The sequence below is a fragment of the Humulus lupulus genome, chromosome 6 (assembly GCF_963169125.1).
Source record: "Humulus lupulus chromosome 6, drHumLupu1.1, whole genome shotgun sequence".
Classification (NCBI taxonomy): Eukaryota; Viridiplantae; Streptophyta; class Magnoliopsida; order Rosales; family Cannabaceae; genus Humulus; species Humulus lupulus.
The window spans coordinates 5,158,439-5,185,763 of NC_084798.1; the positions used below are offsets into that span (position 1 = coordinate 5,158,439).

The following is a 27,325-nucleotide window of genomic DNA, read 5'->3' on the forward strand; positions in this document are numbered from 1 at the left end:
ACTTAATTATTAATTAGACGGTCAAATGTTAAATATCCGGATCACAAATTTATCATTGTGGCAGTTATCATTTTCATATTTCCACACAAAACTAAGTACAAAAAAATCTATAGAAAATCAGACAGCATATCCCCTAATTTACTAGTCTAGCATCTGTCACAATCAACACCAACATGTCAAACAAATCAAACATCACACATGTTTTCATCCATATATCATCGCAACACACAAAATTATCAGAACCTACTTCACTAAGACATGCAAGTTCTCAATCTTCCGTTATCACCGCAGCACACAAAATTCCCAGAACCTACTTCACTACGGATGAATATCTAAGATATTCAAACTTCACTAAAGTAATACAATTATCATTCAAAATTGTAAAATAACAAATAGTATCAATAAAATAACAAATAATTTTTTTTCCAAACACCCACCCACTCGTGTACTTAGAGCGTCTTTCGAGTCTTAACATAGATACAATCTTAGTTTAAGTATTACAAGTCATAAGTTGGTTAAAGCCCCACTATTATTATCAAATAAATCATTTTCTTAAAAATAAAATAAAATTAAGAGTATTCCATTATTATTATGTATATGATTTGATGCCATGATTCTTAGCATGTGTGAAAAGAGCTAATAATGAAAAATGTGTAACTATTTTTAAATGACATGGGTTTATTATTTTTAGTGTTTTAAATATTGTAGTTCCATATATTATTTATTTGTATATTAAAACTTGAAATTATATTATTACCCTATATTATAATCTGAAATTATTACCCTATATTATTTTTAGTGTTTTAAACATTCTAGTTCCCTATATTATTTATTTGTATAAGCATTGGGTTTATTATTTTTATTGTTTTAAACATTCTAGTTACATATATTATTTATTTGTATATTAAAACTTGAATTTATATTATTACCCTATATTATAATATGAAGTTATTACCCTATATTATTATCCTATATTAAAATATGATATTATAATATATACATATAAATAGCTATATATATATTTATATAAGAAAATAAATAAAAAATAAAATAAAAACAATACTTGGAAGGAAACCACCGGCTGGAGCTGCGAGCAACCAGCACACCCCACGGCAAGAAGCACGACGCCGCCGTGAGTGCTGGAGCCGAGAAACTGCGCCGCCGGCGAGACTGTTGGAGCCGAGAACCAACGCCCCTGTCACCATTCCTGCCAACGACGCCGAGAACACAGCTGCCGCCGAGCGCCGCCGAGAGTGCTGGAACCAAGAACCCAGCTGCCGTCGAGCGTCGTTCACCACCATCAAGAGTCTGCCGTCGTTCACCTACAGCCACCGTTCACCTCTACCAGCCCTAAATGGTGTGATTTTGAGTATATCTCCAAATGTGTAGTGCTGAGTTTTCTTTATTCTTTAACCCTATAATTTCAAAAAATATAGGACTCGCATATATTCTTATAGGACTCTCATTGCGAATCCTAAAAGAGTATTAAGGACTCCCAAAGCAAGTCCTTAAAATTATTAAGTAAAACACTTATTTTTATAGCCCATATTTTTTTAGGACTCGCATATTCTTTTAGGACACTCATCGCGAGTCCTAAATTGTGTTTTTTTAGGACTCTCAATGAGTGTCCTAAAAACTCCATAAATATTTTTAAGGACTTGCATTTAGGTGCGTGTCCTAAAAAAGTGTCCCGTAAAGGGTATTTTGTAATAATGAAAATTCAATTCATACAGAGATAATGATAAGACCACTTACATTATTGTGCAACGGAATGATTGAGTCCTTCCTTCAGTTTCTCTAACCCTTGTATCCTTTTGTCGTAGGGTATTACCAAGAAATTGAACTATTCTTTAATTTTCTTCACAGCCTTCCAAAGTATCCTTAGAATCACCTAGACTAGAGTGGACAATTCTCAACATATGAGATAGATGCAATGAGAAGAAGTATATAGAGAATATGGAGGCTTAGAAAATGACTTATATTGTAGAGAGAGTCTAAAACCCTAAAGCATCAACTTCAGATCATATGTTTTCACTCTCACTTAACATTCATTTTATAGGCTCAATTAGTTTACTTATTTAATTAAAAAATCAATAAAATAATAGCCAATTATCAGTCCTAGGTCGAAATTCCTATGGGCTATAGGCCCGTGAAATTTCCCTTTTAATTATAAGCCTATTGGACTTAAATTCAAGGCTAGTATTATATTATAATGATTAATTAATTAAATAATAATTTAAATACTTTATCAAATTAATTATTTATAATTTGAACCTTGATTTAAACTTATTTATTAATTTAGACACCAATTTGTCTTAATTAATAAATCTGCTCTAAAATCTATTTTATTTTCTAAATTGCATAACTCTGTGAAACTATCCAAAATTGACATGGTCAACTTTGATAATTCTAATTGATAATTAAATCAATTAATTGAGACTATCTAGATGATTTTATCCAAGGTACTCTGGGGACCATGGGCCTATGAAATCAAGCTCCAATAAGTTATCATAAATCTAAAAAATAAATTTACTAAGTTATTAATTCCTCGTGACTCCACTAAAGACTCGGAATTGCACTCTTGAATTCATAGACACTACAAGAATTTCATGTATTAGCGGCGGGACTCCGCCAATAATACCCCGCGCCCAATTGTTTGTCGCTAATAATCAATATAGATACATTATTAATTGTCCATTGTTACAACCATAATTGTCACTCAATCATCTATAGACGGTCTACAATGAGATGGGACTAAAATATCGTTATACCCCTCATTGTATTTTATCCTTAAAACACTTAGTTCCTTGTAAATGATATTTTAGTAAACTAATATTAATTACTGAAATGAGATCTCTATCATTTAATACCTTGAACCAAACTAAAAGGAAACCATCGTTTCACTTCTGCATCAGAAGCTATAGATGTTCATATCTATGATTAACACTCCCACTCAATTATACTACCAAGTACCCAAAATGTAAGTCTGGGCTAGTCCGTAGGGTAAGCTGGTAACGAACAAGTCAAAGAACTCAAATAATACAATCAGTTAGAATACTAACCACTCAGAATTAAGATTGAATTAACCTATGGTCAACTATATGATATGACTAGAATAGATAATAACGGTATGTTTACTTATCTTATCTACTGTCAATATCGGTACAGTCCGATGTAACAAATACATCTGATCTTATCTACTTTGCTAATGTTCTGGAAAGAACATAACACTACAATGTGTAAGTAGATCATATCGTAGATTGGCAAGTCAGTGTAAATCCTGTGCACTGAATAATCTTAGGACTAACTTATTTTGAACATATAATCATATTTATATTCCATTGTGATTACGCCACTATAAATATGATTAACTATATGCTCGGGATTTAATAAAAAGTTTATATTAAACAAATAATCATGAAAATAAAACATGTGAGCAAAGTGATTGACAAAGTCAAAAAATAATTTATATTCTTTTATTGATAATAAAATGAGATTACAAAGAAGTTGAGTTTTAATTAGGGCATAAAACCCCAACAAATCGCACGCCATCCTCCTTAATTAACAACCCTAATGATTTTTTTTTTATGAAAATACACTTTTACCTCACTCAAAATGCTTGTTTTCGACGATCGTACGGACAATAGCACAGGGGCACTTGGAAAATCACAAAAACATGCTCTCTGGAACTCTTAAGCGCAGGGGTGCTTCACTATGGCGTAGGGGCGCTATTTCACACGTCCTAGAACTGAACTCTCTGACATCAATTGTCACAACCTGAGCCCTAGGCCGTGGCAGATTTGTAATATCCATAACTTGGGTGGTCAAAGGTCAAACTTTGACCCTCGTTGAAAAATAGTCTTTATAAATGATCATTTAAGTTATATTAAATCATACTATAATTATAAGTTAAAATAATGAAATAACTCATATAATTTTATATAAAAATATTAGTGATAAAATTTTGATCATTTATCATTATACATAAAACAATAATATTCCCACAGTTATGTAATCACCAAATAGTTAAATTTAATAAATCATAAACACCCAAAATAATACTTAGCATCCACCATTCCTCATCCCTAACTATTTCATAGCTCATTTAGATATACCGATCATTAGATTCGAAGTCGAATACATACAATGTTCAAAAGATAAGATAATGACACAAAATAGAAATAGGCTAAACACATTGGTTCCATCGATAATTCATCTTTTCCACGTTCGCGTCACTAGACTCCTGGAATGGGAGAGATAGGGGTGAGCTTATAAAGCCCAGTAGGAAAACAACTAATAACATAGGACCCAAAAGTTTAATACAACTCCTGCATGGTTAGCTTTGAAAACAAAACATACATCATCATGTATAAACAAAAATAGAGAGAAACCATAAATAATCATAAGAACATAGCTACTAGTGCACATCACACCATTCACTAGACCCCTAGTTCCCGTTACCCACCGTAGAAAATCCGACATCCTAAACCGGGTAGCCGGACCTGATAACCACCACAATGGGGAGGCTCAGAACACTTCCTGTATACATATGCTAGGTCCTTACACCTACAGGTGAGTGGACACCTGATCTACTTATGATGACACAGAGACTAGGTTGTGAAACAACAACGCACACCAATCATGATCACTATGGCTCTCATCGGTATAACCAAATGCAGAAAAACATGAAAAGAAAGAAACATATTCCCTTTATATTTTAGAAAATTGGGCAGCATAACAACTATATTTGAATAAACCAAAAAATCATAACCTGCATAAATAAATGAACAAAAATATATATTTGGCACTCAGCGCCCTTAGAACAGATAAGAAAACATGCAGGTTAAGTTTTCAAATTTTCAAACATTTTATAAATATCAAAATTGGAATATGTTGAATGCAATTTAATACGAGTAAAATGAGTCCAATAGTCTAGTTGAGTCCCTACCTCTTTAGAATTTAATCCGAGCCCAAAACAACGCTCCTAAGCTTATCGATGATCTTAGAATGATTTAGTTCGATTTTAATAGCACGTTGTTCCTACGTGCACCAAATGAGCAAACGATTATCATCATAGCATTCCTTATTCAAAATCGTGTCCAATGACATATAATATGACCATATTTAAAATTTCAAGTTCCGAAACCTCACTCAAGCGGTGCACAATAGCGGTTGGTGGCGGTACTGAAAACGTCGACGTATAATGCATGGCATATATCAAAACGATCCTCTCGATGATTACATCTCGAAAGTACAACTCCTTTTCCCAAATGACCTCCGGTGTCGCCGGAAAACGCTTCCAAAGGGTGGAGATACCCAAAATCTTGTCGGAGAAAAACGACGAGTTGACCGGAAAGACTTAGGGGGTTTTGTTCCTCTCTTCATGCTGGTTCCAAAGGTACTAGCCACTTGCCGAGTGGTGGTCGAAGTTGGCCGGAAAACACAGTCAAAGTTGACGGACCAAAACTTTGAGTGACTATTCCGAACAACTTATGGCGAGTTGGGCGGTGCCGCTTGGTGGTTGAGGTCACCGGAGCAAGGCGAATCCAATGAGCCGCCGTATGCCAAAAATGGTGGTTGCCGGAGGTTGGGTCTTAGTGGTGGTGGTGTGTTGCCGTGGAGAGAAGAGAGAAAGAAGAGAAAGAGAAGAGAGAGAGAGAGCAGTCGGGGAAAGAGAAAGAAAAGAAGGAAATGGAAAAGAAAAAAAAAGGACTCTTTTCACTTAAGTGGGTCCCACCCATTAATATATATATATATATATTTTTTCTCAGTGTTTACATCAATAGCGCAGGGGCGCTAATTGTACAGAATAAAACTGAAACTCGTTTCAAACAGCCTGCAGCGTCAGCTCATTATATTTTAACTATAACTCCCTCGATATAACTCCAAATAGAATGATTCAAAAAGATATGGAAAGCTAAGAGAAATATCTACATCTTTTATTTCTAGAAGTATTTCCAGAAAGTGAAGAAATCATGGTCAAAATGTGACTTAAAGTTTCAGACTTGCGTTATAGAGCATAAACTACGCGTGTTGAGTATCTTCAATATAGTATTTTCCACACATAATGCCATGAAACTTCACAATCAAAACTAAATCCTTCTTATTCATCATATTTAACATGTTTCTTCTCATTTCACTCCATATTATGTATTTGAACATTAAAACCTGAAACAAGAAGAAAACAAGCGTAAATTTGCACAAAACAATTCTAAATAATAAAAAACATAACATAAAACAATCTATAAAACAAACCTAAAATGAACCTAACACATTGTCATAAAACATCTATGAAGACAAGACTCTTAGGGGATATATAAAATCCTTATTATTTTTTATTTGCTACGATTTTAAAATGGCTAATGATTTTTTGCAAAAAAAAAAAATTATCTTTATATAAAATTTGAAGTGAGAGCAAAATTAATTAGAAATAAAATAAAAACAATTAAATGTATTGTGCTGCATAATTATAAAATTAATTAACACATATTTTAGGGTTTAGACTATAAAATATTTAAGTTTTTTTCTTTTTCTCAAACCAACTTGTCAGCAAAGTGCTTACTAAGACTTCTGTAGAGGCATGCTAAAAATTTTATTGTTAAAATTTGTTAAAAGCATATTCTTTACCGACGTGTTGATAAGTATTGATAAGAGAATTTTACTTTTGAAGAAGTTATAATGGTGCTTTTCGGCGACCGATCGAAGATTCGAATTTTAGCAATGCGAAAGTTCACAAATTATAATTGTGAATTTTAGCAAGTTAAATTTTTGTATTTCTTTTAACTTTGTTTATCATTCTATTTAAATTATTCCACTAATACCATCATATTAATTTATCGTATAATTGTGTTTAAGGGATCATAACATTTGAATACACCTAATTATGTGACATGTAAATTGTCACTTTTCAATTCATGTATATTAAATTTTATGTATATCATCACAAATAGTTTAAACAACACTCACATATTAATTGAATGATGACAACTCATAAATATGTTACATTATTATTAAAAATTTATTACAAAATACACATTTCCCAAATAAACATATATAATTTAGTCAGAATTAATAAAATTTGTCACGATTAAAAAATATATTAAATATGATAGTAAAGAAATTTCTTGTAATTATGTTTTATTCACAGTTAATATTATTACATATGATAAAATTAGTTGTATATATATATTATTATTAGTCTTCAAACTTGAACTTGATTTTATAATATTGATAGTTTTATAAGGGTAATTATATATAATTCACCATATTTAATTGATTATATATCTTTTTATTTTTAAAACCAATAATTTTAAAATTATTCCTTCTAAAATTAACAACGAAAAAATTTATTATATTTTATCTACAATAATATATTATCTTATTAGGTAAAAATCACTGAATAATAGTACCGGTCTTCAACCGTACATTCAACTACTTTGACCAATTATGTACTCGTAACTCTGTCACGAGTCTTGTGTGGTAAATAAAAAAGAATATTTTCTTTCTAAAAAGGATTAGTTTTTGGTTCATTTGAGTGAAAATTAAACAAGTACTATATCTCTTGTATATAATAAATGTGTAGATAACAATTTTTTTTTTATTTTAACGGTTTTTTATTTTTTTAATGTTAACTTTAACCGAATATTTTTATGTTTAACAGAATATTTTTATATTTAACGGTAATTTGTAAATACTTAATCTTAAATAAATAATTAAAAAAAAATTAAAATATGATACTTTTGAGATATTTTACAATAATAATTATTTAAAAATAATAAATAATTAAACAAATTAAAATAAGATATTTTTTAGATATTTTACAATGATAATTATTTTTAAATAATAAATCATTAAAAAATTAAAATAAGATATTTTTGAGATATTTTAAAATGATAATTATTCAAAAAATAATAAAATCGTACATTTTATAACTTAAATAAAATTTATTTAAATTTAAACTCACTTATTAGAATAATATCATACTAAATATATAATATAATCTATTGTCAAATAGCAATAAATTGTTTCTTTTTTTTTAAAGTAGCAAGAAACTTAAATTTAAAATCCACATATAATATTTAATGTTATATTAAATATATAATATATAATCTCTTGTTATCACTCTCAAATTAAAAAAACTATAATAAATATAAACTTAAAACAAAAATAAATAAATAATTTTATTAAAATATGATATTTATTTAAAATTTATATGATATTAATATAAATTTAATAAAAATAATTAATAAATTTTATAAATAAAATAAAACAAACGAGCATATTGCATTATCTAGTATATATATATCTATAAATATATAATCATTTTCCCCCAATTTTCTAATATTTCCTCCAATGTCACATAAATAGTAAGGTAATTACTCTTATACCCCTATTGTGCCCTCAAATGACACATGACTTTCTTAAGCGGAAGACTCCTTATACAAGACTAAAAGCAATATCAAATCCCTTTTAAAACAACACAATTTCCTTTTTCATTTATCTAAAATAATATTACCTATTAGGTAATGAAAATCACATAATAATGTATAGCACCCTCTTCAACAATACCTTCAACTACTTTGACCGAGGTGTATGTACTCATAATAACCCTATCAAATAAATAAAAGATAAAAAGGGGTAGTTTTTTTTCTTCCTTTTTCTCTATATTTACCTCCAATTAATGTCACATAAAAAGTAATATAATTACCATTTTACCTCAACATTATTCCCTCAAATGTCACATAACTTTCTCAAGTTAGAGACTCCTAATACAATAAGCACCATTGTTGTGGGGTTCATCTCATGCCCTCTCTACCATTATATATATAACCACTCCATAACCTAGTGCACATATCAAACAAAAACACACACACACACATATATATATATATAGAGAGAGAGAGAGAGAGAAAGAGAGCTTGGTGTTGTACTTCAATGGCGCCCAAAAAGTCACACTATGTAGGCTACGAAGAGTTAGTGCCATCAAACCAAACCCAATCGACCAGGGGGAGGCAGATGACCGAGTCAAGGGAGATACAAACAACCAACAAGAACACGGTCCGATTCCACCAAGGAGATAAAGCTACGACCGATTACAAGAAGACTTACACCTCCGGAGAGTTTGTGGACAAGAGCACCGGCCGTTTGGGGTACAAGGAGGAGATGAAGTACACTGAAACCAGCAAATACAAAGACGTGGATGAGGGCTACACTCATGAGTATGAGACCCAAGTCAAGCTCAAGCATGTTGCATATCCGAACAAGACCACTACAACTACTACTGATCATTATGATTCTGGGTCCAAGAACAAGCAGATCAGCTACTATGAAGATGAGGATGACGACTATTACTGAGTTTTTAATTACTAATGATGTTATGTGACCTAACCTTTATAAATATCTAGGGTTTCTTTATGTGTGTGATTTTAGTGCTTGATGTTAATGTTTTATGGGTAATGTTTTCTCTTTGTTTTTAAAGATATGAACGAGATCGGTTAAGATCTCTCTATCTCTATCTCTTGCTTTTTTTCTGTGTTTCTATGTTCTTGTTTTAGGGTTAATGTTCTAGTTAAATACAGTTTGAGTAAGCTTTGATAATTATATATGTTTGTTTGTGTCTTTGAATGGTACGTTTTAGTCAATTTTGTTTTTATTTAGTTATTTTAAACTTCTAAAAAAAAGAAAAACTTCTATGATGAAAACATTAAGTGAACTTATAACTATTGTCATAGTGATATATAATCATATATAAGGCACTCAACAAATTATGTGAGAAAAAAGTTAATTTTTTGTTGTTAATATTAAATATATATTATTATATATTTAATATTAAAAGCTAACAACTTTTGAATGTTTTTGCTGGGAGCAAAAAATAGCTTATATGTTAATACATATTCAGTGTTATAATCATTGATTAATGTAAAACAAATTATATATGTTACTATATATATTGTACACATGTGAAAACGAGTTATATAGTGTGTGTAAAGATCAGATGAGATTATAAAACACATGAGATTTTACTCCGGATATCTACTATAATAAAGATCAGTAGTACTTTTTAAAAACATAAATCTAAAAGTTTGATGATCAATAATCTTCTTGGAAGTCTCCATTCAGAACCAGGTAATGACTAAATAAAATTAAAAACTAACATACTCTCGTAATTAAGGAGTAATAATTACATCTTACATTTGTTATTTTCTTGCACTACAAGAAAATTCAACAGCAGACTAGGGGATGACATAGTTATTAGCAGCGGACTAGGGGTCCGCCTCTAATAATACTTTAATTTTAAAAATATATATATAAAATATTATTAGCGGCGGACTTATTATTATTAGAAGCGGACGAGTCCGCCACTAATAAATAGGTGTAAATGCCAAGGAGTCTATTATTTAAAATTATTAATAGCAGATAATCAATATTATTAGAGGTAGACCATCCACCGCTAATACAAATAATTTTTATTTTACCGTTTATTTATTAGCGGCGGAAGAAGAGTAATAGCAACAGGTCCCGCCACTAATAATTTTATACATAATCGAAAATTTAGACGGGCACCTCATTTTGTCTGCCTCCTCTCCTCTTCTCCCTCTCCGATTCCCTCTCCTCTCCTTTCATCTTCTCACTCTACGCCCCACCCTCCTCTCTTCTTTCTCCTCCAACCCACCCTCCTCTGCCCTTGAGCCCACCGTCCCGATCGTAGTCCACCGTTTCGTGCCCCATTAGCGGTAAGGTTTTTACTTTTACACTTATATATACATGTATTTATATATATATAAGTATGTATTATGTTTCTGTAAATAATTTTTTTCTTTTGTTTTGTTTGTTGAGACCACCACCGGAGGCACCATTTCCACCGGAGCAACACCGCCGAAGCACCACCGTGCAGTTAAAAAGAGGCACTGTCAGTATTTTTTTTATTTTGCTTTCTGTTTTAATTTTTTTCTTTCTGTTTTTTATATATTTCTATGTGTTTTAATTTTTTTTTAGATAAATTAATTTTTAATTATATATTTGGTATTTTTCAAATTGTTGACACTATAATATTTATTTGGGGATTCTTCAGCTTGGAGAATAAGATTCACAAATTTTTATGTGAAAAGTATGTTTTTTATTTATTTATTAGATATATGTGTTTAAAGTTTGTATATTAAATAAACTGTCATTTTTTTATTAGTTAGAAAAAATCACATTTGACAATTAATTTTTAAAATTTGGAGTTATAATTTTAAAAAATTTAGTATGTAATTAGTTAATAGTATTAATGATATGTAATGTTTAAAATTTTAAGAAAAAATTTGTTAGTAATTTGTGAATGTGTATTTTTGTTAAAGTTGTGTTATTTGTGTTGAGTATTATATAGTTTTGAAACTGTTTTTGGTTAAATTTCTAGGTTTAAATATTTTGGGTATGTAAGAATACAGTTCTTATGTTGTCGAAATTTTTGTAGAAATTTTACACATTTTAATAAAATATAATTTCTAATGAAATGGTTTGTAATTTTAACCTAGAAAATTTTAATTTAGTAATTAGTTAAATATTTGATAAATAGACCAATTTTCATCATCTTAAAGTATTTATTAAATTTTTAAAAAATTTTTGAATTTAAAGTTAACTATAAAATATAAATAAATTTTAAATTATTTTAAAAGTAAAATTATAATTTAATTAAAATTTTAATTTAAGTAAATTTTTTAAAGTTATTCAAAAACTATAGAGTAATTAAATAAATAAATAAAAAAGTTTAGTGTAAGTTTTTATAATAATTTGATTAACTTATGATATAATCTTATAATTATTTAAGTTAAGTAATTACTAATTTAATTTTAAAATTTATCTGTAATTATCAAATTAAAAAGTTTAAAATATAATTAGTAAAAAAATGAATGAAAAAGAATAATAAAAGTTATGTAATTATTAAAAAAAAATAGTCTAAAATTTAAATAATAAATCATTTGTAAAATTATTATTATTATTATTACAAATTAAAAAAAATTATGAATATATAATTAATTAAATAACTACGAGTCACCGGACCTCCATCATTACGAGCCATACATGAACTAGAAAAAAATGAAGAAGAAGGATCTATAGAGCTCGTGGCTCTGATACCATTTTAGTAAAAGAAGAACAAAGAAAACTGAAAGAATGTTTTCATCTTATTGATCTTGAAAAGAAAAGTACAAGCCTTATTTATATGAAGGCTGAAAGAAGAAGACCAAGTTTGTTACAACAGAAAGTAACTACTTAACTACCTCTAATCTCCTAACTAATGACAACTCAATCAATACTAACAATACACAGACTTAATTCAGTTCTAACAAACTGTATTTCAAGGGTGGCCAAGTCAATATATATATCGAAAACATAACACTTACATAAATACTAGTAGAAAAATACATATATACATATGAATACCTCCATTCTTGAGACGAAGCTGGCTGTTCTTATTGGCAAACAGGACTTCTCAATATCTTGTTCAAAGTTATAGCTGTTGTTGATCTTGTTCTCTCACTCAAATTATGATTTTCCTCCTTACCACCCATGTTCTCTCTCTCACTCGAAGTTTGCTCATCAACGTGAGTTATTTTGTACTCCTCACCATCCATGTTCTCTATCTTAATCGAAGTTTGCCCTGAGTGCTCAACAAAGCGAAGTCTGCTCTTGTCGATAAGAATGTTGCTGTCATTAATCATTCTTGGCCCCAATGATCTATGCTTGAGATTCACCTTTTCCAAGTCCTCGTTGTGGCCATCATCAGCAAGAATAGGACTAGAGCTGTAAATACGGGCTGAACTTTCTAGCACGGCATGAAACTGACACGAGCATGAGACGACACGAAAAAATATGGGCTTGGGCCAGGCACGACACGAATTGAAAATTGGCACGGCACGGCACGACACGACAAGCCTGAAGGCACGACATGAAAGCACGAACAAACTAGCCCGAAAGCACGACACGATAAAAAGCCTGATATTCTGACATTAATAATCATAACAAATTTTTATTTGTCAATTATTAATAAATTAAAATGATAATAGAAGTCTTATTTTTCTCAATGTTTATATTTTTATAATTATATTAATTTATTTTAAGATTTGTGAGTTAAATTTTTTAGCATTAATTAGTAGGTATTAAAATTCTAATAATTATCTTTGATATAATTTTGTGTAAAATATTGTTAAAAAATATATAAAATTATAATTAAAACAAAGAAATGTATTTAGTTTGGTGGTAAGTCCATTAATGGTTAAAGAGGAGGTGGAGGGTTCAATTTTCCTTCCTCACATTTTTTGGCAATAATAAAGTGGGCCCAAATTTGGGCCTAAATAAGGAAAGTGGGCCAGCTCGACTTGGGCCGACACGACACGACATGGGCCGGGCCCATGGGCCGTGCTCTTTCAAAAATAGGCCGGCCGGGCCGGCCCACATTTACAGCTCTAAATAGGATCGATTACTGTCTCATTTGGCGTGTAACACTGCTCAAATTCGTGTCCTCTCAGCAGCATGTTCTCTCCCTCAGCCGAAGCCTGCTCTTGTTGCTCAACCAAGGGAGTTTGCACACCGTCCTCCTTACCACCCATGTTCTCTCTCATTGGTGAAAATAATTTAACGACTTAGAGTATATTTGTACTTGAAGTATGTTAGCTAATCAAATGAGCTGGTGTTTAATTTATACAAAGTGAAGTGGACACAATTATTGTAAGTTGTGTTGGACAAATGCCCTAAAATCCCTTGCCCATGAAAAGTCAGCATAGTGGTCAAATTAGCTTAGAAAAGTCACCATGATGGTCAAATTAGCTTAGCTCGTCTATACGTTACTGTAAAACCCACTGTTTTCTTTAATATTAAAAAATTAGCATTTTGTTTGTAAAAAAAATATATAGCATCTTCAAAATAAGTGGGGTCTTTTTTTTTTTTTTTTTTTTTATGACAGGGACACACTCTAAATATACACTCATTTTGCACACTCTAAATACACACTCATATTGTTTTCCACCCATATAAAAAAAATAGTCACCGGTGAAACAACTTGTTTTCATTATTATAAATTATTTATAATTTTATGAAAATTTGTAAAATGTTCTAAATAAATATAATAATTAATAATAATTAAATCTAAGTTAAATAACAATTAATAAAACATGTCAAATTCAATATATAATCATTGATAAATGAATATGATATAAACGTATAACTACAATGTACATATCTTTATAATGTTGAAAATATACAAAATTATTTTAGAAGTCTAAATTAATAATTAATTTTATCATGAATTTTTAGTACGTATATATATATATTTAATATTAAGACAATAATTACTATATTGAAGCATATTTTCTAAAGGTGGGATGAATAAATATTATAACTTATTACAATGTGGAGTTTATTCTTATTTATAATTGGTCTCAAGTTAGGACTGAAACTTTTTATGACTATATGAGAGTTATTCTAATATAGAGTAACACTTTAGGGAGGTTTTACTGTATATTGATTCAATTATTACTCCACTATAAATATGGAATTGCATTTTTAGTAATTATAAAATTATATTTACAAAGTAATCTATTATAGTTCATTGATATAATCAATATGTGTAGTTTTGTCCTCCATTTATATGTTCGCTAATTAATGCTGATCAATAATTATTGTTTTACCCTTCTAATTACCTCTTGTTCCTTAAGTACCATTAATTCACTAGTGAATTATTAATATATAATCGTATTATAGATTTGAGATCAATAACTATTCAGTCCTAAAATTAACCTTAAGGAAACCAATATTCGATCCAATAGGAAAGTATGGAGCTCAATAAAAAAATTTAAATGCAATATTAAAATATTATTTTACATTATTATATATGTCACGACTTGAGCCCTAGGCCGTGACAGATTTGTAATATCCATAACTTGGGTGGTCAAAGGTCAAACTTTGACCCTCGTTGAAAAATAGTCTTTATAAATGATAATTTAAGTTATATTAAATCATACTATAATTATAAGTTAAAATAATGAAATAACTCATTTAATTATATATAAAAATATTAATGATAAAAATATGATCATTTATCATTATATATAAAACAATAATATTCCCTCAGTTACGTAATCACCAAATAGTTAAATTTAACAAGTCATAAACACCCAAAATAATACTTAGCATCCACCATTTCTCATTTCTAACTATTTCATAACTCATTTAAATATACCGATCATTAGATTCGAAGTCGAATACATACAATGTTCAAAAGATAAGATAATGACACGAAATAGAAATAAGCTAAACACATTGGTTCCATCGATAATTCATCTTTTCCACGTTCGCGTCACTAGACTCCTAGAATGGGAGAGATAGGGGTGAGCTTATAAAGCCCAGTAGGAAAACAACTAATAACATAGGACCCAAAAGTTTAATACAACTCCTGCATGGTTAGCTTTAAAAACAAAACATACATCATCATGTATAAACAAAAATAGAAAGAAACCATAAATAATCATAAGAGCATAGCTACCAGTGCACATCACACCGTCCACTAGACCCCTAGTTCCCGTTACCCACCATAGAAAATCCGACATCCTAAACCGGGTAGCCGGACCTGATAACTACCACAATGGGGAGGCTCAGAACACTTCCTGTATACAGATGCTAAGTCTTTACACCTACAGGTGAGTGGACACCTGATCTACCTATGATGACACAGAGATTAGGTCGTGAAACAATAACGTGCACCAATCATGATCACTATGACTCACATCGGTATAACCAAATGCAGGTAAACATGAAAAGAAAGAAACATATTCCGTTTATATTTTAGAAAATTGGACAGCATAATAGCTACATTTGAATAAACCTAAAAATCATAACCTGCATAAATAAATGAACAAAAATATATATTTGACACTCAATGCCCTCAGAACAGATCAGAAACACATGCAGGTTAAATTTTCAATTTTTCAAACATTTTATAAATATCAAATTTGGAATATGTTGAATGCAATTTAATACGAGTAAAATAAGTCCAATAATCTAGTTGAGTCCCTACCTCTTTAGAATTTAATCCGAGCCCAAAGCAACGCTCCTAAGCTTATCGATGATCTTAGAATGATTTAGTCCGATTTTAATAGCACATTTTTCCTACGTGCACCAAATGAGCAAACGATTATTATCATAGCATTCCTTTTTCAAAATATGACTATATTTAAAATTTCAAGTTCTGAAACCTCACCCTAGCGGTGTACAATAGCGATTGGTGCGGTACCGGAAACGTCGAAGAATATATGCATGACATATATCAAAACCATCCTCTCGATGAGTACATCTCGAAAATACAGCTCTTTTTCCCAAATGACTTCCGGTGTCGCCGGAAAACGCTTCCAAATGGCGGAGATACCCAAAATCTTGTCGGAGAAAAATGATGAGTTGACTGGAATGACTTAGTGGGTTTTGTTCCTCTCTTCATGCTGGTTCCAAAGGTACCAACCACTTGCCAAGTGGTGGTCGGAGTTGGCCGGAAAACACAGTCAAAGTTGACGGACCAAAACTTTGACTGACTATTTCGAACAACTTACGGAGAGTTGGGCGGTGCCGCTTGGTGGTTGAGGTCGCTGGAGAAAGTCGAATCCAATGAGCCGCCTTATGCCAAAAATGGTGGTTGCCGGAGGTTGGGTCCTAGCGGTGGTGGTGGTGTGTTGCCGTGGAGAGAAGAGAGAAAGAAGAGAAAGAGAAGAGAGAGAGAGCAGTCGGGGAAAGAGAAAGAAAAGAAGGAAAAGAAAAAGAAAGAAAAAAAAAGGACTCTTTTCACTTAAGTGGTCCAACCCATTAATATATATATATATATATTTTTCTTTATATGTTAGCATTAATTAATATGGTAGAATTATAATCTTGTAATACTAGTAACTCTAGAGTGACACGTCATACTAAATAATTAATTAAGTGTTTCCTAACATTATAACATATATATATATATATAATTCAAATATGTTTTTTTTTAGTAATTAATTTGGTCTCTTATATGTATGAGAATAATTAATATACGTTGGCTCATCTTAATATTCACTATCCGGACCACAAATTTATACTTCTGGTTGCAGTAAATGCAAGTTTCGTGTTTTGTAGGGACATCTTAATTGATTGTATATTTAGACGCGCATGGGACCTCCCAAATCAATGGAGACGAGCCTAACCTCATTTAAAATCCTGTCCTCTCTCTTTAATAATAATAATTATAATATTTAGAAAAAAATAGTAATATTTGGTCCATAGTGATATACCATCAACGCGAATGAGTATGCCGCTTTAAAGTACACAAGGATAGTAATTCTATGGAAAATTATTTTCTCTAGAAGAGAGAGAGATGGTTAGTGAAAGAATATATATTTTAATTGTAATTTAATAATCTTAATAAATATTATATGCAACCGATTACATTTTTATTGGTGCAATTTTTTTTTATGACCGTATGTATTGTAATTATTTAAAGTACTTTCTAAATTTTCAGAAAATTTCGAATAATTTACAGTACCGAAAATAAGGTCTAAATAATTTGTTGCACATGTGACTGTTTTTTTCTTATACACATGAAAAATAACATGTTTGAACTCTATTATCGATATTATAAAATTATTCGCAATTTTCTAAAAATTTGTAAGATGCTCTAAATAACTACAATGTACATAGTCATAAAAAAACAATTGCGTCGAAAATCATCCTGATACCAAAGATAGGAGAGGTGCACCAATGTACCCAAAAATAGGGGATGCACCGTAAATTAACACATATACGACAAATTTGGAAAAAAATTCTAAAAATACGGTATTTTAAACTAATTACAATATTACGGTAATCTATGCCTATTATATAACTCACAACCCATTATTATCAACATTTACCCAGATATCTATATTACTCATCCCATTACATGATGAATATCACACTCCAAATTTATATAAAAACATTACAAATATTATCATGGACAACATATATATATTAACATCTTCAAATAAGTTTTGAATTACTTATTTGTAAACTTACAAAATTGTAATCAAAGTTAAGACTTGAAAAAACCATATTGTTGAAAGGTCATAATCATAAAATTATTTTAAAATATAGCAATAAATTTGTAACAAATTTTTACAAACAACATTAGGGATGCTCAACATTTTTACCACTAATCAATCCAATTTAATTAAATGTTGGATGTTGGAAATCATCATCCAATCCAATCCAATCTGTTTTGGCCTACAAATCCAATCAAATCCATTTGTAATTGGATTGGGTCAATTTATTTTTATTTTTATTTTTATTTTTTTATCTTTGAACCTAAATGTTGATATTAAACAAATTAACAAGCAAAACAAAAAAACATACAAAATACTAGACACTATGGACTAATAATACCAATTTAAGTCCTTACAATTGTCACATTATAGTCCTTTAAATATTAAGTTTACAACATTAAGTCCATTAAACATTATGATAGAGAAAGACTAAGTTTACAAATCCAATCAAATCCAATTGTAATTGAATATCTAATTTTTTATTATTGGATTGATTCGGGGTAATTGGATTGGTTTGGATCTTGAGCAACCCTAAACAACATGATAGACACTACTACAAAAAAGATTTTTTAGGACTAGCATTGCGAGTCCTAAAAAAGTTTTTAGGACTCGCGGGGCGCGAGTCCTCTATTTGAGAGCCTTAAAAACTAAGGTTTTTTAGGACTCGCGTTGCGAGTCCTAAAAAAAGGTTTTTAGGACTCGCGTTGCGAGTCCTAAAAAATATGGTTGAGTGCCTTTAATAGATTTTTTAGGACTCGCTTCGCGAGTCCTAAAAGAAAGTTTTTAGGACGAGCTTTGCGAGTCCTAAAAAATATGGTTGAGTGCCTTTAATAGATTTTTTAGGACTCGCTTTGCGAGTCCTAAAAGAAAGTTTTTAGGACTCGCAAAGTGAGTCCTAAAAAATCTGGTTGAGTGCCTTTAAGTGATTTTTTAGGACTCGCAATGCGAGTCCTAAAAAATCTGGTTGAGTGCCTTCAAGTGATTTTTTAGGACTCGCTTTGCGAGTCCTAAAAGAAAGTTTTTAGGACTCGCAATGCGAGTCCTAAAAAATCTGGTTGAGTGCCTTCAAGTGATTTTTTAGGACTCGCTTTGCGAGTCCTAAAAGAAAGTTTTTAGGACTCGCAATGCGAGTCCTAAAAAATCTTGTTGAGTGCCTTTAAGTGATTTTTTAGGACTCGCGTTGCTAGTCCTAAAAAATCCCATTGAGTGTCTTTAATTAATTTTTTAGGACTCGCTTTGCATGCCCTTAAAAGCAATTTTTTTTTAAAAAAAAATGTAGCTACAATTTTCACTTTAATTTAAAAATATATATCAATTTGAGTGTCGAAAATGTATTAAAAGAAATTTGAAAATAAAATACTAAAAAAATTGAAATAAAATTTGCAAAATAAATTTAAAATTTCTGAACATGTGTATTGTAATTAGCTAGCTATAACATCATTCATTTTGCTCTAACCAATTGTAAAAATGACATTGCCCATTCTTCTCGAACTTCGTCAATTTCTTGAGTAGTATATGGTTTGTCAGAGGTGAACTGGAAAAAAAAAAGAAACAAAACTTTAATTAGAATTATATTAGTGGTAATAAATTCAAAGCATATACAAAAATTATACTAGATTAATATTATGTAGTTGTATATTGTTTGTTACCTGTTTCGACAAGAAATGTTTGATATGAGGGGCACTAATAAGTACATTCTTCATCATCCTCATAACGTAACCAGATAAATTTCCATAAGCGGGGAAGTCGTTGATTGTCCATAACAACACCGCTCGAAGGGTAAATTCTTCTTTTCGGTATGCATCATAAGCCCTAACTCCTTCATTCCATAAAGTTTTCAAGTCATCAATTAGGGGAGCTAAGTAGACGTCAAAATGATACGGGCACCTCGTTTTCTTCAGGCAGTAAATCTTTCAAAAAAACTAACAATTCCGTGAAACTCTTATCACTCCATCCATTTTTGGCTTTTATATTGTACAATCTAAGAAGGGCTGACAACTTTGAAAATTTAGTGCAACCAGAGTAAATCGGCTTTTCAGCGTCATTAAGAAGATTTTCAAACTTAACGGGATCTACTTCTGATTCATAATATGCATCGTCAATCATTTCATCTAAATTATCCTCACGATCCAATTGCCTATAATTCCGATATTCATTCATCATAGGAGGGTCCGGAGTAACATGAAGCTCTTCACCATGCCAATACCATATTTTATAACTTTTGTCTATCCCGTGGAAATATAAGTGCTCTTTTATTATTGTGGCAGTCATCTTTTTCATATTTCCACACTTACTACAAGGACAACAAATATAGTTTGGATCTTTGGCATGATCCAAACTAAATTTAAGAAACTCATCGACCCCTTTTATATATTCTACTGACATCCTATCAGCTGACATCCATTCTTTGTCCATATTGCGCCTATTTGTTTTAATAAAAAATTAAAATTAAGAAAATAAAATAAAATAAACATACAAAACAAAACTAAGTATAAAAAAATCTATAGAAAATCGGGCAGCATATCCCCTAATTTACTAGCCTAGCCATCTGTCCCAATCAACACCAATATATCAAACAAATCAAACAGCACACAAGTTTTCATCCATATATCATCGCAGCACACAAAATTCTCAGAACCTACTTCACTAAGACATGCAAGTTCTCAATCTTCCGTTATCACCACAGCACACAGAATTCCCAGAACCTACTTCACTACGGATGAATATCTAAGATATTCAAACTCCACTAAAGTAGTACAGTTATCATTCAAAATTGTAAAATATTGAATTTTTTAAAAACTAAATCAAATGCAACATACCTCTTGCAATTAGCTACCAATCCAATGCTTTAAAACCAATCAAAATATTAACCTATTCATTTTAATCAACATTATAAAACAAGAAAAAAGTCAGATGTTGACATGCTCTTTTAAAAAAGTTAAAATCAACACAACAAATATATGCATACATACTTGTATATTCTTTTACAAGTCACACTTGTATCAATAGCTATTACTTTGGACTGCACACTGCTCTGAGACATCAGCAAGTGATTTGAGATTGCACTTAATCAAGGCTTCAACAAAGTAGCAAGTTTCATCTTCCGTGTTACCTTCAGGAACATCTACCATAAATGATTCTATCACCAAAGTCCCTGGTCTTCCATCAATTATTTCTGGATGAAGAGAGACAATTGAAGAGTAGTTCTAGAAAAAAAAAACAAAGAAAAGTTGAGGATCAATGGCTTGGTTTAGGCTGCCTGCAATTAACATAACCAAGAAATTAGTATATATATACAGTATATATAGTCTACTCCTTAACTTTCCTATGGAAAGTTTATCGAATACGAGTAATCATGTCACATTATTAAACATTGATCAACAGAACTTGATTATACTCGCTAATCAACAGGACCAATTTCTCTTTTCACAATACTTCACATGGTGCACAAGAAAACAAATCATATATATTGCATAATTAGAAGTTTTCTTGATTGAAAGAAAAAAAAAAAAAAAAACTCCACATAACAATAGCTGCAAGACAAAGAAAAATTTAAGTTTATATGTGCATGAAGAGTACCCATAAAACTCTCTTCTAATGCAAAAATTACAAAAATATGCTAATGAATCACTACCAAGACTAAAATACCATATTCTTTTACAAGTGTGAGAAGGAAATGAGCACTCTTCATTTTTTTTTTTGGTAAACTGGTTAAGCTCTCATTTAATTTGATCATCAATCTTTTTTGCTTCATTCAATGACCAATTGCAAGGAAGTGGTCATCTTTCTCTCTAGTAGTATTACTTAGCTTTAAGTGCATTTTTAGCCACTTGTTTGATTTTAATTAGAGCTGAGAATCTATTTGATTTTATTTGTAATAAATAAGATATTACCTGCCTTTAGAATTTAGATGTGAAAACAAGACTTCTGTTAAGTAGAAACAATTCCATGTCTTGCTTGGGGAGCACTCTATAGAATTTTCACATATCCTAACTAACACATAAAATTCAAAACAACCCTTTTTTTGTCAACACACAAACAGTACTTTTCTACCATCTCATTAGTTTTTCTGGCCATTTTACTACATTTATTCTCTAAAAGAAATGTGCTAAATTAGTTAAGTTGTTCTTAAATCCCCTGTACTTGCAAACGTCACTACCATTCCATGATTCAAGAACGCCCTTTGGAGCTTTAGAGATTTTCTCTTTGGGGAATTGTGGTATCACAGCCCACTCCATTGAGTACTATGCATCGAATGAGAAGTGGAAAAATGGGGAGTAATGATGAAGCAGAGGAAGGAATTGATCTCATATCTATTTTCTCAATACAGAGGCTGCTTGGGATTATTGGGTTTTCTCAATGTGGAACACAATAGTTAATATATAGAGAAAAAGAGAGTGGGACTGAACTGATTAAGCTAGTAGACTTGTGGTAATTCTAGGGAAGAATAGTCAACACCTCCTTTCCAATCCATTCCACCCAAAAAAGATAAATAAAATTTAAAAAATTAAATCAAGTAAAAGAATAGTCAATAAACTCACGAGCTAAACAGATGGAAAAAAAAAACTGACATAAACTTGTTTTGTCCATAGGTTTAGCTGGTTGCACTTCGTTTTCAAAGAGGCCAATGTCTCCTTTTTTATATATATTTATATATATATATATTTCTAGTCCAAATAATTGATAACACATCAAGAAGTAGTTTAACAAAAGTAATATTATGATGCATACATTAATTCGGGCTCATTTTTGAAATGAATGTACCTCTAATAAAGAGAAGTTCTTCCTACTTACAAGTTTAGGTAAGTTGACAACTAACACGTACAAGCCAGGACTAGTCCTCCAGGACAGGCTGCCTCTCAAGCTCAGTTAGAAGTTCTGTCAGGGGAGCTGTGGTGCCATTGTCAACCTCATTTCCACCCCTGCACTGAAGCAATTGTTCCCGTAGACTTTGTACAAGCTCGTTAAGTTTCCGTATATTTTTCTCCTGAGAGAGGATAATCTGCAGCAGAGTAACAAGATAAGAATTAGGGTCATAAATCTCAGAGGAACTTTCCAATTTCAGATTAAACATCCGATAATCAAAAGAAAAAGGTAGCAAGAAATTAAAAAGAGAATCTTCAGATAAAATGTGACAAGAAAAGTTTAGACACAAAAACAGTAAGCACTTCTACTCAACCAAAGTTAATAGAATAGAAGTCAAGTCAAAATTTTCCGAAAGGGGCCATATGAAATGACCTGCGTATCTACAAGTGACATTATCTAAATAAATTCACTCTTTATTAAGTGTTAATAAAGAGGTCACACAGATTATTCTTATTTGGAGATAAAATTATTTCATACTTTTGGAATGACAAACAATTAATAAAATATAAATAGCCAGTGAGCAATTTAAAATACACATGATATATGTAATACTTTATCCACAGTCCACACAAATAAAATAGTAAATGACACAATAGGGGTAGTTCCCAAACTCCAATCATGGTTCTCAGAGCATAAAAACTGAAGTATGATACTAATTAAGAAGAACACACAAGTAGTTTGGTTTGGTCGACACTTGAAAGCCAGATAAACATTTATATAAATATATATATGTATATGTATATTTATATTTATGTACATTTGTAATTTGGCATTTAGCATATTCAACTACAGGTTCTCTCATTCCAACCATGATTTGCTTACATATGCAAATTTACTACTTCTAGATCTAGACATGATTAGATATATATATAGTAATAAAATATTTAATTTTTTAATAGTTGCAGGCCATGAAATCTCTCTATCTTCATTACAAATTTTTTAATAGTGTCATATTTTCCCAAATTGATCTCTAGAGGATGATGTGACTGTTATATGCTATGAAGAACATGACCATTAATATGTTAGTCTTGAAGAACAGCTCCAAAAATGGTGCCTAAATCTCCAACTTAAACTCAAGAGTTCTCTAATATGACATGACCATTAATAGAGATCAGAAGAATGGGCAATCAAGTATTAACAAGTAAAAACAATCAATTAAAAAGAAAGTCAGAAAAGAAATTCAGGCATTGTGTGATATGCTCAAAATCACCAAATCAAATTTTTTTTCTTTTTATTCACAAAACTGGTTCCCACAGTTTGAGAATGTAACCTCAATGGCATGTTTTGAGGCTCATTCAGTGCACAACTCTGTTATGGAACTAGTGTACTATACAGTATATATATACATAACAGGATATATATATAAGCAAAGAGAATGACAGAAATCCACGACTCTGTGTATATTACTGTGAAGATTGTGGTGTGTGTATATATATATATATATATAAAAGCACAGCCATTTGGCAACCTGTACAGCATTGCCTGTGCCTTTTTTCAAAATGAAGACTTCATTTACTCCAAGCTAGCCACCTAAACATTTTAATAATACTAATAGTATATAACTTCTAGATTTGACAAAAATAGCATTGAGACCAAAACAACAGCAGTCCACTTAGCTACACTCTTAATTTCTCTGTTCCAATGACTAGTTAATTTGGTTTGTATCTTTTTAAGAAAGATCTCTGATATTAGTTGTTCTGTTTTGCACTGTAATTTTTTTTCTTTCACTTTTTACTATTGTAAAGAAAGGGAAAATGTTAGATAAAAAAGAAAAAGAAAAAATAAAACTTTCTGTTTGAATTAACAACGCTCTTAAATTTCTCTTTGAATTCTAGTTCATGCTGTACTTTGGTCTAAATTCACAAGTACTTTACTGTCTTCTATTCTATTTGGGTATATTTTTCTAACATTTATAATATATATAAATCACCAAGCCTGGACTGATTGGATAAGAAAATTGTAGAATTTATTGCTGTATTCATGTGGAGGATGACATATATTACCATAGATTAGAGGTTCAAATATATATATATACATATATATATATCACATTCAAATGTATAATTAATTGAAACAAACATATTATACGGACAACAATATGTCTGTTGGCTGACCAAACAATGGTTTTCTAATTCTAGGTGTTTTGTTAAGAAAGAAGCCATTTTTTTTTGGATTTGGTGGCAACCACGCCAAGTGCAAAAATCTCCAGATGGAGATTGCCATTTTGGAGTGATGAACCCAAAGCGATGTAATTCCTTTGAATTTAATCAGCAATAGTGCTTCTAGCAGACCAGAGCAAAATCAAAATGAAATATATACCTGGAAATCACCGAAGCACGCCGAGAGACGGAACCGTGAGCAACCAGCACCCCACGCCAAGAAGCACGCCGCCGGCGAGACTGCTGAAGCCGAGAACCCACCTGCCGTCGACACCGTTGACCACCGTCACTGCCGTTCACCTACAGCCACCGTTCACCTCTCTACCAGCCCTAAATGTTGTAATTTTGAATAAATCCCCAAATGTATTGCTGATAGTGCTCTATTGTGTTAACCCGAAAATTTCAAAAAATTTGATAGCTTTTTTAAGTGTTTTATATAATAATTTTAAGGACTTACTTTGGGAGTCCTTAATACTCTTTTAGGACTTGCAGAGAGTCCTAAAAGAGTAATAAGGACTCTCAAAGCAAGTCCTTAAAATTATTAAGCAGCACACTTATTTTTTAGCTTATATTTTTTTAGGACTTGCATATTCTTTTAGGACACTCATTGCGAGTCCTAAAAGAGTATTAAGGACTCTCAAAGCAAGTCCTCAAAATTATTAAATAAAACACTTATTTTTTTAGCCCAGATTTTTTTAGGACTCGCATATTATTTTAGGACACTCATTGCGAGTCCTAAAAGAGTATTAAGGACTCCCAAAGCAAGTCCTCAAAATTATTAAATAAAACACTTATTTTTTTAACCCAGATTTTTTTAGGACTCGCATATTATTTTAGGACACTCATTGCGAGTCCTAAATTGTGCTTTTTCAGGACTCTCAATAAGTGTCCTAAAAACTCTAAAAATATTTTTAAGGACTTGCATTTAGGTGCGTGTCCTAAAAAAGTGTCCCGTAAAGGGTATTTTGTAGTAGTGAGAGAAATGCTAAATAAGAACTTACATGTTACAAACATGTAACAAGCTTTTACAGACAACGACAACTATGAATTTACATGTTACAAACCTGTAACATGCTTTTACAGATGCGTAAACCAGTTACATAAAAATATTTTTGTAAACAATATTTATAAATATATAACCAAGTTTTACAGATTTGTAACACAAGTTTTATATTTTTGTAGACAACATTTATAGAATAATTCCTTGCTAATTTTTTTTAATTTTGTAACAATGGTTTACATAACTAATTTTATAACTAAAAAAATTATATTTGTGACTAATATTTTCAAAAAGTAAGTTGTAAATTTAGTTAACATATTTGTAACTAAAATATATAAAACTAAGTTTGTAACTAAAAGAATATTATAATTAGTATATACAAAAATGTTAAATTGCATTGAACAAGGAACATAAATATATATATTTTTAAATTGTAACAATTAATAAAGAAATAGATTATATTGATTAAATATATAATATTTTATGTAAGTATTATACTAATAAAGTATAATATTTATTTAATATTAATAATTATATTTTAAATATTTATAAGTAAAATAAATTTATTTGTAATTATTATTATTATTATCATACCAAAAGTATCTATGAACTAATGACAGAAGAGAAAAAGACAAAAAAAAAATTAAAGTATTGAGATTTTTTTTAAAATATATAATATGAAAATTGTAATATTTGTATTATAGGAATTAATATAATTAAAATAGTTTAAAATAAAATATTAAAATTGTATTGATTTGATTAAAAATATTAAAGTGATTTGATATATAATATTTAAAAAAAAGTTGATTTGACAAAAAAAAAATATGTTAGTTCAAAATTATATATTAATAGGATATAAATACGGTGAAAAAAAGCATGTGTATATATATGTTAGTTCAAAATTATATATTAATAGGATATAGGTACCACACCCACTAACCACCTCTTGCACTGTCGTATGCCACAAATAAAAAAATACCGTATATTTGAAATATGGAACGGTATAAATATAACATACCGTATATTTCAAATTTTTTTGCCACATGCAGTGATGCATGTAATTTTCCCTATTATATATGGATATAAGTACTATATATTACATTTTAGATGCACCCTATAATATAGGGCCACTTTGATGCAGTTATATTTTATTTTCTACACCTTCACAATTTTTTTCAATTTTGTTATATAAAGATGTACATTGTAGTTATTTAAGATATTCTGAAAATTTT

At 30.4% G+C, this 27,325-nt stretch overlaps 2 long non-coding RNA genes across 3 annotated transcripts; both read right to left on the reverse strand.

The window, feature by feature from the left end:
* Positions 1-15,110: 15,110 nt before the first annotated feature.
* On the reverse strand, positions 15,111-16,789 carry LOC133783729 (uncharacterized). The gene is made up of 3 exons (XR_009870934.1): positions 16,235-16,789; positions 16,052-16,143; positions 15,111-15,345 (listed from the first exon to the last, which is right to left on the reverse strand). It is a non-coding gene; the product is annotated as an uncharacterized LOC133783729 (long non-coding RNA).
* A 2,631-nt stretch (positions 16,790-19,420) lies between these two features.
* On the reverse strand, positions 19,421-25,505 carry LOC133781495 (uncharacterized). 2 transcript variants are annotated; one of them, XR_009870137.1, is made up of 6 exons: positions 25,254-25,505; positions 22,863-23,070; positions 21,041-21,327; positions 20,888-20,939; positions 19,718-20,490; positions 19,421-19,602 (listed from the first exon to the last, which is right to left on the reverse strand). It is a non-coding gene; the product is annotated as an uncharacterized LOC133781495 (long non-coding RNA). The 2 variants fall into 2 exon arrangements; XR_009870136.1 differs by having other exon boundaries at positions 21,041-21,274; positions 25,254-25,502.
* Positions 25,506-27,325: the final 1,820 nt, after the last annotated feature.